Below are 16,806 nucleotides of genomic sequence, written 5' to 3'. Positions count from 1 at the left end.
AAAACTAGCATGATATTTCTGTTTGTATAGATGACATTTTATGCACTTACCTAACGAAAAGACCTTGCTTTTCTCCAAAACCATTTGTACTGTGATTTTCTCAATCCATTGCATATGAATTCCACAAGACTTTGTCCGGATATGACTGGATGAAACCAGAAATATCCGTTTGCGTTGTGGCTATCTCAATCCGAAATATTGCTACAGCCTCTGTGTTTGTGTTTTCTGGATATTATCGAAGGACTTTGTTGTTTTGAATGTTGTTACCAGGGAACATTTCATTTTGTAACGTTGAAACACTAATTAGTTCATCATGGGATGAGCAGCTCTACACATGCGTATTTTCTAGGGAGAATGCTAGAGGAACTGCGGCAAACAAACATGATATTTCTGTTTGTATAGATGACATTTTATGCACTTGCCTAACGAAAAGACTTTGCTTTTCTCCAAAACCATTTTTACTGTGATTTTCTCAGTCCATTGCATACGAATTCCACAGCAGTTTGTCCGGATATGACTGGATGAAAGGGGAAATATCCAGTTTGGTTTGGCTAACTCAATCCCAGATATTGCTACAGACTCTGTGTTTGTGTATTCCTGATATTATCCCCGGACTTTATTGTTTTGAATGTTTTTTCTCAGGGAACATTTAATTTGTGCTTGGAATCACTAATGGGTTCCACATAGAGACACCAGCTCTACACATTCGTATTTTCTAGGGAGAAAGCTAGAGGAACTACGCAAACAAACATGATATTTCTGTTTGTATAGATGACATTTTACGCACTTGCCTAACGAAAAGACTTTGCTTTTCTCCGAAACCATTTTTACTGTGATTTTCTCAGTCCGTTTCATACGAATTCCACAGCAGTTTCTCCGGTATGACTGCATGAAACCGGAAATATCCGGTTGTGTTTTGGCTAATTCAATCCGAAATATTGTGAAAGCCTCTGTGTTTGTGATTTCTGGCTATTAACGATGGACTTTATGGTTTTGAATGTTTTTATCAGGGAACTTTCATTTTGTAATGTTGAAACACTAATTTGTTCATCATGGGATCAGCAGCTCTACACATGCGTATTTTCTAGGGAGAAAGCTTGAGGCACTGCGGCAAACAAACATGATATTTCTGTTTGTATCGATGACATTTTATGCACTTGCCTAATGAAAAGACTTTGCTTTTCTCCAAAACCATTTTTCTGTGATTTTCTCGATACAGTGCATACGAATTCCAGAACAGTTTCTGCAGATATGACTGCATGAAACTGGAAACATCGGATTTTTTTTTTTTTTGCTATTTCAATCCCAGATATTGCTACAGACTCTGTGTTAGTGTATTCCTGATATTATCCACGGACTTTATTGTTTTGAATGCTTTTATCAGGGAACATTTTATTTTAAGCTTGGAAACACTAATTGGTTCATCATGGGGACACCAGCTCTACATATTCATATTATCTAGGGAGAAAGCTAGAGGAACTGCGGCAAACAAACGTGATATTACTGTTTGTATCAATGACATTTTATGCACTTGCCTAACGAAAAGACTTTGCTTTTCTCCAAAACGATTTTTACTCTGATTTTCTCGGTCCATTGCATTTGAATTCCAAACCACTTTGTCTGGATATGACTGGATGAAACCAGAAATATCCGGTTGTGTTTTGGCTTACTCAATCCGAAATATTGTGAAAGCCTCTGTGTTTGTGTTTTCTGAATATTATCTGTGGACTTTATGGTTTTGAATGTTTTTTATCAGGGAACATTTCATTTTGTGCTTGGAAACACTAATTGGTTCATCATGGGGACACCAGCTCTACACATTCGTATTTTATTTGGAGAAACCTAGAGGAGCTGCGGCAAACAAACATGATATTTCTGTTTGTATTGATGACATTTTATGCACTTGCCTAACGAAAAGACTTTGCTTTCTCCAAAACCATTTGTACTTTGATTTTCTCGGGCCATGGCATACAAATTGCACACCAATTTGTCCGAAAATGACTGTATGAAACCGGAAATATCCGGTTTTGTTTTGGCTAACTCAATCCCAGATATTGGTACAGCCTCTCTGTGTTTTCCGGATATTATCAATGGACTTTATTGTATTGAATGTTTTTTATCGGGGAACATTTTATTTTGAGCTTGGATATATTAATTGGTTCCACATTTAGACACCAGCTCTACGTATTATTATTTTCTAGGTAGAAAGCTAGAGGAACTGCGGCAAAAAAACATGATATTTATGTTTGTGTAGATGACATTTTATGCAGTTGCCTTTTTCCAAAACCATTTTTACGGTTATTTTCTCAGTCCATTGCATATGAATTCCACACCAGTTTGTCCGGATATGACTGGATGAAACCAGAAATATCAGGCTGTGTTTTGAATAACTCAATCCGAAATATTGTGAAAGCATCTGTGTTTGTGTTTTCTGGATATTATGAATGGACTTTATTGTTTTGAATGTTTTTTATCGGGAAACAATTTATTTTGAGCTTGGATACATTGTTTCCACATGGAGACACCAGCTCTACGTATTATTATTTTCTAGGTAGAAAGCTAGAGGAAATGCGGCAAACATAGCTGATATTTCTGTTTGTATAGATGACATTTATGCAGTTGCCTAAAGAAAAGACTATGCTTTTCTCCAAAACCATTTTTACTATGATTTTCTCAGTCCATTGCATAGGAATTCTACACCAGTTTGTCTGCATATGACTGGATGATACCAGAAATATCGGGTTGTGTTTAGGCTAACTCAATCTGAAATATTTTGAAAACCTCTCTGTTTGTTTTTTCTGGATATTATTGATGGACTTTATTGTTTTGAATGTTTTTATCAGGGAACATTATATTTTGAGCTTGGAAACACTGATTGGTTCATCATGGGGACAGCAGCTCTACAGATTCGTATTTCCTAGGTAGAAAGCTAGAGGAACTGCGGCAAAAAAACTTGATATTTCTATTTGTACAAATGATATTTTATGCACTTCCCTAACGAAAAGACTTTGCTTTTCTCCAAAACAATTTTTATTCTGATTTTCTCAGCCCATTGCATACCAATTCCACACCAATTTGTCCGGATATGACTGGATGAAACCAGAAATATCCGGTTGTGTTTTGGCTAACTCAATCCCAGATATTGCCACAGCATCTGTGTTTGTGTATTCCTGATATTATCCACGGACTTTATTGTTTTGAATGTTTTTTATCAGGGAACATTTTATTTTGAGCTTGGAAACACTAATTGGTTCCACATGGAGACACTAGCTCTACATATTTGTATTTTCTAGGGAGGAAGCTCGAGGAACTGTGGCAAACAAAGATGATATTTCTGTTTGTATAGTTGACATTTTATGCACTTGCCTAACGAAAAGACTTTGCTTTTCTCCAAAACCTTTTTTACTGTGATTTTCTCGGTCCATTGTATAGGAATTCCACAGGAGTTTCTCCGGAAATCACTGGATGAAACCGGAAATATCCTGTTTTGGTTTGGCTAACTGAATCCCAGATATTTCTACAGCCTCTGTGTTTGTTTTTTCTGGATATTATCAATGGACTTTATTGTTTTGAATGTTTTTTAACGGGGAACATCTTATTTTGAGCTTGGATACAGTAATTGGTTCCACATGGAGACACCAGCTCTACATATTCGTATTTTCTAGGAAGAAATGTAGAGGAACTGACAAACAAACATGATATTTCTGTTTGTATAGCTGACATTTTATGCACTTGCCTAATGAAAAGACTTTGCTTTTCTACAAATCATTTCTACTCTGATTTTCTCGATCCATTGCATAAGAATTCAAAACCACTTTGTCCAGTTTTGACTGGATGAAAGAGAAATATCCGTTTGTGTTTTTGCTAACTCAATCCGAAATATTGTGAAAGCCTCTGTGTTTGTGTTTTCTGGATATTATCGATGGACTTTATTGTTTTGAATGTTTTTTATCAGGGAGCATTTCATTTTGTACCGTAGAAACACTAATTGGTTCCGCATGGAGACACCAGCTCTACACATTCGTATTTTCTAGGGAGAAAGCTAGAGGAACTGCAGCAAACAAACATGATATTTCTTTTTGTAGCGATGACATTTTATGCACTTGCCAAACAAAAAGACTTTGCTTTTCTCCAAAACCATTTTTATTGTGATTTTATCGGTCCATTGCATATGAATTGCAAACCACTTTGTCTGGATATGACTGGATGAAACCAGAAATATCCGGCTGTGTTTTGGCTAACTCCATCTGAAATATTGCTGCAGCCTCTGTGTTTGTGTTTTCCGGATATAATCCATGGACTTTATTGTTTTGAATGTTTTTTATCAGGGAACATTTAATTTTGTGCTTGGAAACACAAATTGGTTGCAAATGGTGGCACCAGCTCTAAAAATTCGTAATTTCTAGGGAGATAGCTAGAGGAACTGTGGCAAACAAACATGATATTTCTGTTTGTATTGATGACATTTTATCTATTTGCCTAAAGAAAAGACTTTGCTTTTCTCCAAAATCATTTTTACTGTGATTTTCTCGGTCCACTGCATACAAATTCCACACCACTTTGTCTGGATATGACTGAATGAAACCGGAAATATCCGGGTTTTTTTGGCTAACTCAATCGCAGATATTGCTACAGCCTCTGTGTTTGTGTGTTCCTGATATTATCCATGGACTTTATTGTTTTGAATGTTTTTTATCAGGGAACATTTAATTTTGTGCTTGGAAACACTAATTGGTTCCACATGGAGACAACAGCTCTACACATTCGTAATTTCTAGGGAGATAGCTAGAGGAACTGCTGCAAACAAACATGATATTACTGTTTGTATAGATGACATTTTATGCACTTGCCTAACGAAAAGACTTTGCTTTTCTGCAAAACCATTTTTACTGTGATTTCTCTGTCCATTGCATACGAATTCCACACCAGTTTGTCCGGATATGACTGGATGAAACCAGAAAAATCCGGTTTTGTTTTGGCTAACAGAATCCTGGATATTGCTATAGCCTCTGTGTTTGTGTTTTCTGGATATTATCCATGGACTTTATTGAACTGAATGTTTTTATCAGGGAACATTTTATTTTGAGCTCGGATAAAGTAATTGGTTCCACCTGAGGACACCAGCTCTACACATTCGTATTTTCTAGGGAGAAAGCTGGAGGAACTGCGGCAAACATAGCTGATATTTCTGTTTGTATAGATGACTATGCACTTGCCTAACGAAAAGACTTTGCTTTTCTCCAAAACCATTTTTACTGTGATTTTCTCGGTCCATTGCATACGAATTCCAAACCACTTTGTCTGGATATTATTGGAAGAAACCAGAAATATCCGGCTGTGTTTTGGCTAACTCAATCCAAAATATTGTGAAAGCCTCTGTGTTTGTGTTTCTGGATATTATCGATGGACTTTATTGTTTTGAATATTTTTATCAGGAACATTTATTTTTGTACCGAAGAAACAGTAAGTGGTTCATCATGGGATACCAGCTCTACACATTCCTATTTTGTAGGGAGAATGTTAGAGGTACTGTGGCACACATGATATTTATGTTTGTGTAGATGACATTTTATGCACTTGCCTAATGAAGTGACTTTCCTTTTCTCCAAAACCATTTTTACTCTGATTTTATCAGTCCATTGCATACGAATTCCATGCCACTTTGTCCGGGTATGAGTGGATGAAACCAGAAATATCCGGTTGTGTTTTACTAACTCAATCCGAAATATTGTGAAAGCCACTGTGTTTTTTGTTTTCTGGATATTATTGATGGACTTTATAGTTTTGAATGTTGTTTATCAGAGAACATGTAATTTTGTGCTGGGAAACACTTGTTGATTCCACATTGAGACACCAGCTCTACACATTCTTATTTTCTAGGGAGAAAGCTAGAGGTAATGCGGCAACGAACATGATATTACTGTTTGTAAGATGACATTTTATGCACTTGTCTAAAGAAAAGAATTTGCTTTTCTCCAAAACCGTTTTTACTGTGATTTTTCGGTCCATTATATACGAATTCCACACCACTTTGTCCAGATATGACTGGATTAATCCAGAAATATCCGGTTCAGTTTTGGCTAACTCAATCCCAGATATCGAAACAGCATCTGTGTTTGTGTTTTCTGGATATTATTAATGGACTTTATTGTTTTGAATGTTTTTATAAGGGAACGCTTAATTTTGTACCATAGAAACACTAATTGGTTCCACATGGAGACACCAGCTCTACACATGCATATTTTCTAGGAAGAAAGCTAGAGGAACTGTGGCAAACACACATGATATTTCTGTTTGTATAGATGACATTTTAAGCACTTGCCCAATGAATAGACTTTGCTTTTCTCCAAAACGATTTTTACTGTGATTTTCTCAGTCCATTGCATACGAATTCCACACAAGTTTGTCCAGATATGCCTGGATGAAACCAGAAATATCCGGTTCTGTTTTTGGCTAACACAATCCCAGATATTGCTACAGGCTCTGTGATAATATTTTCCGGATATGATCGACAGACTTTATTGTTTTGAATGTTTTTATCAGGGAACATTTAATTTTGTACCATAGAAACTCTAATTGGTTCCACATGGAGACACCAGCTCTGCAAATTCATATTTTCTAGGGAGAAATCTAGAGGAACTATGGCAAACAAACATGATATTTCTGTTTGAATAGATGACATTTTATACACTTGCCTACCGAAAAGACTTTGCTTTTCTCCAAAACCATTTTTACTCTGATTTTATTGGTACATGGCATGCGAATTGCACACGACTTTCTCCAGATATGTCTGAATTAAACCAAAATATCCGGTTGTGTTTCGGTTAACTGAATCCGAAATATTGTGAAAGCATCTGTGTTTGTGTTTCTGGATATTATTGATGGAATTATTGTTTTGAATGTTTTTTACAAGGGAACATTTAATTTTCTGCACTACACCTTCGTCTTTTCTAGGGAGAAAGCTAGAGAACTGCTGCAAACAATCCTGATATATCTGTTTGCATACATGACATTTTATGCACTTGCCTAAGAAAAGACTTTGCTTTTCTGAAAAATAATTTTTACTGTGATTTTCTCGATCCATTGTATATGAATTCAATACCACTTTGTCCGGATATGCATGGATGAAACCAGAAATATCCGGTTGTGTTTTGTCTAACTCAGTCCCAGATATTGTGACAGCCTCTGTGTTTGTGTTTTCTGGATAATATCGATGGTCTTTATCATTTTGAATGTTTTTTATCAGTGAACGTTTAATTTTTTGCTTGAAACACTAATTGGTTCCACATGGAGATACAATCTCTACACATTCGTGTTTTCTAGGGACAAAGCTAGAGGAACTGTCCAAAGAAACATGATATTTCTGTTTGTACAGATGACATTTTATGCACTTGCTTAATGAAAAGACTTTGCTGGCGGGCGCCGTGGCTCAACAGGCTAATCCTCCGCCTTGCGGCGCCAGCACACCGGGTTCTAGTCCCGGTCGGAGCACCGATCCTGTCCCTGTTGCCCCTCTTCCAGGCCAGCTCTCTGCTGTGGCCAGGGAGTGCAGTGGAGGATGGCCCAAGTGTTTGGGCTCTGCACCCCATGGGAGACCAGGACAAGCACCTGGCTCCTGCCATCAGAACAGTGCGGTGCGCCGGCCGCTGCGCACTTCCGCGGCGGCCATTGGAAGGTGAACCAACGGCAAACGGAAGACTTTTCTCTCTGTCTCTCTCTCACTGTCCACTCTGCCTGTCAAAAATAAAAAAAAAAAAGAAAAGACTTTGCTTTTCTCCAAAACCGTATTTACTGTGATTTTTCGGTCTATTGTTTATGAATTCTACCCCAATTTATCCGGATATGACTGGATGAACCCAGAAATATCCCGTTGTGTTTTGGCTAACTAAATCCCAGATATTGCGACACCCTCTGTGTTTTTGTTTTCCGGATATTATTAATGGACTTTATTGTTTTGATTGTTTTTATCAGGAAACATTTATTTTTCCCTCATAGAAACACTAATTGGTACGACATGCAGACACCAGCTCTACACATTCATATTTTCTAGGAAGAAAGCTAGAGGAACTGCAGCAAACAAACATGATATTACTCTTTGTATAGATGACATTCTATGCACTTGCCTAAAGAAAAGAATTTGCTTTTCTCCAAAACCATTTTACTGTGATTTTCTCGGTCAATTGCATACGAATTCCTCACCGCATTGTCCAGATATGCCTGGATGAAACCAGAAATATCTGGTTGTGTTTTGGCTAACTCAATCCTAGATATTGCTACAGCCTCTGTGGTTGTGTTTTCCAGATATTATCAACGGACTTTTTGTGTTGAATGTTTTTTATCATGGAACATTTAATTTTGTACCGTAGAAACACTAATTGGTTCCACATGGAGACACCAGCTCTACACATTCATATTTTCTAGGGAGAAAGCTAGAGGAACTGCAGCAAACAAACATGATATTTCTGTTTGAATAGATGACATTTTATGCACTTGCCCAATGAATAGACTTTGCTTTTCTCCAAAACCATTTTACTGTGATTATCTTGGTCCATTGCATACGAATTCCACACCACTTTGTCCAGATATGACTGGACGAAACCAGAATTATCTGGTTGTGTTTTGGCTAACTCAATCCCACATATTGCTACAGGCACTGTGATAATATTTTCTGGATATTATCGACAGGCTTTATTGTTTTGAATGTTTTTATCAGGGAACATTTAATTTTTTCCGTAGAAACAGTAATTGGTTCCACATGGAGAGCCAGCTCTACACATTCATATTTTCTAGGGAGAAAACTGAAGGAACTGTGGCAAACAAACATGATATTTCTGTTTGAATTGATGACGTTTTATGCATTTGCCAAACGAATAGACTTTGCTTTTCTCCAAACCATTTTACTGTGATTTTCTCGGTCCATTGCATAGGAATTCCATACCAGTTTGTCAGGATATGACTGGATGAAAACAGAAATATCCGTTTGTGTTTCGGCTAATTCAATCCCAGATACTGCTACAGCCTCTGTGGTTGTGTTTTCTGGATATTATCAACGGACTTTTTGTTTTGAATGTTTTTTATCATGGAACATTTAATATTATACTGTAGAATCACTACTTGACTCCACTTGGTTCACCAGCTCTACACATTCGTATTTTCTAGGGAGAAAGCTAGAGGAACTGCAGCAAACAATCATGATATTTCTGTTTGTATAGATGACATTTTATGCTCTGGCTGAAGGAAAATATTTTGCTTTTCTCTAAAAATATTTTTACTGTGATTTATTCGGTCCATTGCATACGAATTCCACACCACTTTGTCCGGATATGACTGGATGAAACCAGAAATATCTGGTTGTGTTTTTGCTAACTCAATCTGAAATTTTGTGAAATCCTCTGTGTTTCTGTTTTCTGGATATTATCCATGGACTTTATTCTTTTGAATGCTTTTATCAGGGTCCATTTAATTTTGTACCGTAGAAACACTAATTGGTTCCACATGGAGACACCAGCTCTATCCCAGATATTGCTACAGCCTCTGTGGTTGTGTTTTCCGGAAATCATCAACGGACTTTATTGTTTTGAATGTTTTTTATCAGGAAACATTTAATTTTCTGCTGGGAAACTCTAATTGATTCCACATGCAGACACAAGCTCTACACATTTGTATTTTCTAGGGAGAATGCTACAGGAACTGCGGCAAACAAACATGACATTTCTTTTTTTATAGATTACATTTTATGCAGTTACCTAATGAAAAGATTTTGCTTTTCTCCAAAACCATTTTTACTGTGACTTTCTCAGTCCGGTCCATTGCATACGAATTCCACACCACTTTGTCCGGATATGACTGGATTAAACCAGAAATATCTGGTTGTGTTTTGGCTTACTCAATCCGAAATATTGTGAAAGCCTCTGTGTTTGTGTTTTCTGGATATTATCAACGGACTTTATTGTTTTCAATGTTTTTATCAGGGAACATTTAATTTTGTACCATAGAAACACTAATTGGTTCCACATGGAGAAACCAGCTCTACACATTCATATTTTCTAGGGTGAAAGCTAGATGAACTGCGGCAAAAAATCATGACATTTCTGTTTGAATAGATGACAATTAATACACTTGCCTAAAGAAAAGACTTTGCTTTTCGCCAAAACCATTTTTACTCTTATTTTATCAGTCCATTGCATACGAATTCCATAACACTTTGTCCGGATATGACTGGATTAACGAGATATATCCGGTTGTGTTTTGGCTAGCTCCATCTGAAATATTCTGAAAGCCTCTGTGTTTGTGTTTTCTGGATATTATCGATGTACTTTATTGTTTTGACTGTTTTTTGACCAGGCAACATTAAATTATTTGCTGGGAAACAATAATTGGTTCTACATGGAGACAACAGCTCTACACATTCGTATTTTCTAGGGAGAAACCTGGAGGAACTGCAGAAAACAAACATGATATTTCTGTTTGTATAGATGACATTTCATGCACTAGCCAAACTCAAAGACATTGCTTTATTCCAAAACCATTTTTACTGTGATTCTTGGTCCTTTGATTTCCACACCACTTTGTCCAGATATGCCTGGATTTAACCAGAAATATCCAGTTGTGTTTTGGCTAACTATATCCCAGATATTGCTACAGGCTCTGTGTTAATGTTTTCCAGATATTATTGACAGACTTTATTATTTTGAATGTTTTTTATCAGAGAACATTGAGTTTTGTGCTGGGAAACACTAGTTGACTCCACATGGAGACACCAGCTCTACACATTTGTATTTTCTAGGGGGAACGCCAGAGGATCTGCGGCAAAGAAAGATGATATGTCTGTTTGTATTCATGGCATTTTATGCACTGGCCGAAGGAAAAGACTTTGCTTTTCTCCATACCTTTTTTATTGCGATTCTCTCGGTCCATTGCATACGAATTCCCCCCCCCCCCGGTTTGTCCGGATATGACTGGATGAAGCTAGAAATATCTGGTTGTGTTTTCGCTAACTCAATCCAAGTTATTGCTACATGCTCTGTGTTTCTGTATTCGAATATTATCCAAGGATTTATGTTTTGAATGTTTTTTATCAGTAAACATTTAATTTTGTGCTGGGAAACAGTAATTGGTTCCACATGGAGACACCAGCTCTACATATTCATATTTTCTACGGAGAAGTCAGAGGAACTGCGGCAAACAATTATGATATTTCTGTTTGTATAGATGACATTTTATGTACTGGCCTAACGAAAAGTCTCTGCTTTTCACCAAAACAATTTTTACTGTGATTTTTCAGTCCATTGCATACGAATTCCACACCACTTTGTCCGGATATGCCTGTATGAAACCAGAAATATCAGGTTGTTTTTCGACTAACTCAATCCGAAATTATTGAAAGCATCTATGTTTGTGTTTTCTAGCTATTATCGATGGACTTTACGGTTTTGAATGATTTTATCAGGGAATATTTAATTTTGTACCGTAGAAACACTAGTTCACTCCACATGGAGACACCAGCTCTACACATTCGTATTTTCTAGGGAGAAAGCTAGAGGAACTGCGGCAAACAAACATGACATTTCTGTTTGTATTGATGACATTTTATGCACTTGCCTAACGAAAAGACTTGGCTTTTCTCCAAAACCATTTTTACTGTTATTTTCTTGGTCCATTGCATACGAATTCCACACCACTTTGTCCAGATATGACTGGCTGAAACCAGAAATTTCCGGTTGTGTTTTGGCTAACTCAATCCCAGATATTGCAACAGCTTTTGTGTTTGTTTTCTCTGGAAATTATTGACCCACTTTATTCTTTAGAATGTTTTTTATCAGGGAACATTTAACTTTTTGCAGTGAAACACTAATTGGTTCGACATGGAGACACCAGCTCTACATATTCGTATATTCTAGGGAGAAAACTAGGGGAACTGCGGCAAATAAACATGACATTTCTGTTTGTATAGTTGACATTTTATGCACTTGCCGAAGGAAAAGACTTTGCTTTTCTCCAAAACCGTTTTTACTGTGATTTTTAGATCCATTGTATATGAATTCCACACCACTTTGTCCGGATATGCCTGAATGAAACCAGAAATATCCGGTTGTGTTTTGGATAACTCAATCCCAGATATGGCTACAGATTCTGTGTTTGTGCTTTCTGGATATTAACGATGGACTTTATTGTTTTGAATGTTTTTATCAGGGAACATTTAATTTTGTTCTGGGAAACACTAGCTGATTCCACATGGAGACACCAGCTCTGCACTTTTGTATTTACTGGGATGGAAGCTAGAGGAACTGCGGCAAACAAACATGACATTTCTGTTTGAATAGATGACTTTTTAAGCACTTATTTAATGAAAAGACATTACTTTTCTCCAAAACCATTTTTACTGTGATTTTCTCGGTCCATTGCATACGAATTCCACACCACTTTGTCCGGATATGACTGGATGAAACCGGAAATATCCGGTTGTGTTTTGGCTAACTCAATCGTAGATATTGCGACAGCCTCTGTGTTTCTGTTTTCTGGATGTTATCCATGGACTTTATTGTTTTGAATGTTTTTTATCAGGGAACAATTAATTTGTGCTTGGAAAAACAAAATGGTTTCAAATGCAGACACCACCTCTACACATTCCTATTTTCTAGGGAGAAAGCTAGAGGAACTGCGGCAAACAAACATGATATTTCTGTTTGTATAGATGACATTTTATGCACTTGCCTAACTAAAAGACTTTGCTTTTCTCCAAAACCATTTGTATTTTTATTTTCTTGCTCCATTGCATACGAACGCCACACCCCTTTGCCCAGGTAAGACTCGTTGAAATCAGAAATATCTGGATGTGTTTTGACTATCTCCATCCCACATATAGCTACGGCCTCCTTCTTTGTGTATTCCGGATATTATGAATGGACTTTATGGTGTTGAATGTATTTTATAAGGGAACATTTATTTTTGTGCTTGGAAACACTAATTGGTTCCATGTGCAGACACCAGATCTACACATTCGTATTTTCTATGGAGAAAGCTAGAGGATATGCGGCAAGGAAACATGATATTTCTGTTTGTATACATGACAATTTATGCACTTGCCTAAGGAAAAGACATTCCTTTTCTCCAAAAGAATTTTACTGCGATTTTTCTCAGTCCTTGCATACGAATGCCAAACAACTTCGTCCGGATATGACTGGATGAAACCAGAAAGATTCCTTTGTGTTTTGGCTAACCCCATCCCAGATATTGCGACAGCCTCTGTGTATCTGTTTTCCGGATATTATCCATGGACTTTATTGTTTTGAATGTTTTTTTGGGGGAATATTTAATTTAGTGCTGGGAAACACAAATTGGTTCCACATGGAGACACCAGCTCTACTCATTCGTATTTTTTAGGGATAAACCTAGAGCAACTGCGGCAAACAAACATGGTATTTCTGTTTGTATAGATGGCTTTTTATGCACTTGCCTAAGGAAAAGACTTTGCTTTTCTCCAAAACCATTTTTCCTGTGATTGTCTATGTCCATTTTATACGAATTTCACACCACTTTGTCCGGATATGACTGGATGAAACCAGAAATATCCGGTTGTGTTTTCCTAACTCAATTTGAGATATTGCGAAAGTCTCTGTGTTTGTGTTTTTGGGGTATTATCGATGGAATTTATTGTTTGGAATGTTTTTAATCAGGGAACATTTAATTTTCTGCTGGGAAACAATAGTTGTTCCACATGGAGACACCAGCTCTATACATTCATATTTTCTAGGGAGAAAGCTAGGGGATCTGCGGCAAACAAACATGATATTTCTGATTGTATAGTTGACATTTTATGCACTTGCCTAAAGAAAAGACTTTGCTTTTCTCCAAAAATATTTGTGCTGTGATTTTTTTCGGTCCATTGCATACGAATGCCACACCACTTTGCTTGGATATGACTGGATGAAACCAGAAATATCCGGTTGTGTTTTGGCTAACTCAATCTGAAATATTGTGAAAGCCTCTGTTTTTGTCATTTCTGGATATTATAGAGGGACTTTATTGTTTTGATTGTTTTTTATCAGGGAACATTTAACTTTGTGCTGGGAAACACTAATTGGTTCAACATGGAGACACAAACTCTACACATTTGTATTTTCTAGTTAGAAAGCTAGAGAAATTGCCTCAAACAAACACGGTATTTCTGTTTGTTTAAATGACATTTTATGCACTTGCCTAAAGAAAAGACTTTGCTTTTCTCCAAAACCAATTTTCCTGTGATTATCTCGGTCCATTGCATACAAATTCCACATGACATTGTGGGGATATGAGTGGATGAAACCAGAAATATCCGGTTGTGTTTTGGCTAACTCTATCCCAGATATTGTGAAAGTATTTCTGTTTGTGTTTTCTGGATATCATCGATGGACTTTATTTTTTTGAATGTTTTTTATCAGTGAACATTATTTTTATGCTGGGAAACACTAATTGTTTCCACATGGAGACTCCAGCTGTAAACATTTGTGTTTTCTAGGGAAAATCTAGAGGAACTTGGTCAAACAAACATGATATTTCTGTTTGTGTACATGGCATTTGATGCACTTGTCTAACGAAATGACTTTGCTTTTTTCCAAAACCATTTTACTATGGTTTTCTTGGTCCATTTCATAAGAATTCCAAACCCTTTTTTTGGATATGACTGGATGAAACCAGAAATATCCGGTTGTGTTTTGGCTAACTCAATCCCAGATATTGTGATAGCCTCTGTGTTTGTGTTTTCTAGATATTATCTATGGACTTTATTGCTTTGAATGTTTTTTACAGGGAACATTTAATTTTGTGGTTGGAAACACTAATTGTTTCAACATGGAGACACCAGATCTTAACATTCGTATTTTCTAGCCAGTATGCTAGAGGAACTGGGGCAATCAAACCTTATATTACTGTTTGTGTAGATGACATTTTTTGCACTTGCCTAAAGAAAAGACTTTGCTTTTCTCCAAAACCATTTTTACTGTAATTTTCTCGGTCCATTGCATACGAATTCCACCCCTCTTTATACGAATATGACTGGATGAAACCAGAAATATCCGGTTGTGTTTTGGCTAACTCAATCCCAGATTTTGCTATAGACTCTGTGTTGTGATTTCTGGATATTATCGATGGACGTTATTTTTTTTGAAGGTTTTTTATCAGGGGTCATTTAATTTTGTGCTGGGAAACACTAATTGTTTCCAAATGGAGAAACCAGCTCTACACATTCGTATTTTCTAGCGAGAAAGCTAGAGGAACTGATGCAAACATACATGATATTTCTGTTTGTTTAGATGTCATTTTATGCACTTGCCTAACGGAAAGACATTGCTTTTCTCCACAACCATTTTTACTGTTATTTTCTCGATCCATTGCATACAAATTCCAGACCACTTTGTGGAGATATAAGTGGTTGTGACCAGAAATATCTGGTTGTGTTTTGGTTAACTGAATAGCAAATATTTTGTAAGCATCTGAGTTTGTCTTTTCTGGATATTATCGACAGACTTTATTGTTTTGAAAGTTTTTTTATCAGGGAACATTAATTTTGCAGTTGGAAACACTAATTGTTTCCACACAGAGACACCAGTTCCGCACATTCATATTTTCTAGGGAGAAAGCTAGAGGAACTGCGGCAAACAAATATGATATTTCTGTTTGTACACATGACATTTTATGCACTTGCCTAACGAAAAGACATTGCTTTCCTCCAAAACCATATTTACGGTGATGTTCCAAGTCCATTGCATAGGAATTCCACACACTTTGACCGTATATGACTGGATGAAACCAGAAATATCCGGTTGTGTTTTGGCTTACTCAATCTCACATATTGCGACAGCCTCTGTGTTTGTGTTTTCTGGATATTATCAACGGACTTTATTGTTTTGAATGTTTTTTATATGAGAACATTATATTTGTGGTTGGAAACACTAATTGTTTCCACATTGAGGCACCAGCTCTACATATTCGTATTTTATAGGGAGAAAGCTAGAGGAACTGCTGCTAACAAAGATGATATTTCTGTTTGTGTAGATGACATTTTATGCACTTGCCTAACGAAAAGACTTTGCTTTTCTCCAAAACCGTTTTTACTGTGATTGTCTTTGTGTATTGTATACAAATTCTACACCACTTTGTCCGGATATGACTGGATGGAACCAGAAATATCCAGTTGTGTTTTGGCTAACTCAATCCCACATTTTGCGAGAGCCACTGTGTTTGTGTTTTCTGGATATTATCGACGACTTTATTTTATTGGATGTTTTTTTATCAAGGAACATTTAATTTTCTGCTTGGAAACACTATTTGGTTCCACATGGAGACACCAGCTCTACACATTCGTATTTTGTAGGGACAAAGCAAGAGGAACTGTGGCAAACAACATGATATTTCTGTTTGTATAGGTGACATTTTATGCATTTGCCTAACGGAAATACTTTGCTTTTAATCAAAAACATTTTACTGTGATGTTCCCGGTTGATTGCATACAAATTCCACATCACTTTTTCAGGATATGACTGGATGAAACCAGAAATATCCGTTTGTGTTTTGGCTAACAAAATCCCACATGTTGCGACAGTCTCTGTGTTTGTATTTTCTGGATATTATCGACGGACTTTATGGTTTCAAAAGTTTTTTATAAGGGAACATTGAATTTTGTGCTTGGAAACACTAATTGGTTCCACATGGAGACATCAGCTCTACACATTCGTATTGTCTAGGGAGAAAGCTAGAGTAACTACAGCAAGCAAACCTGATATTTCTGTTTGGATAGGTGACATTTTATGCACGTGCGTGACGAAATAC

The sequence above is a fragment of the Lepus europaeus genome, chromosome 6 (assembly GCF_033115175.1).
Source record: "Lepus europaeus isolate LE1 chromosome 6, mLepTim1.pri, whole genome shotgun sequence".
In the NCBI taxonomy this organism is placed as follows: Eukaryota; Metazoa; Chordata; class Mammalia; order Lagomorpha; family Leporidae; genus Lepus; species Lepus europaeus.
This window is presented reverse-complemented; position numbering follows the sequence as displayed.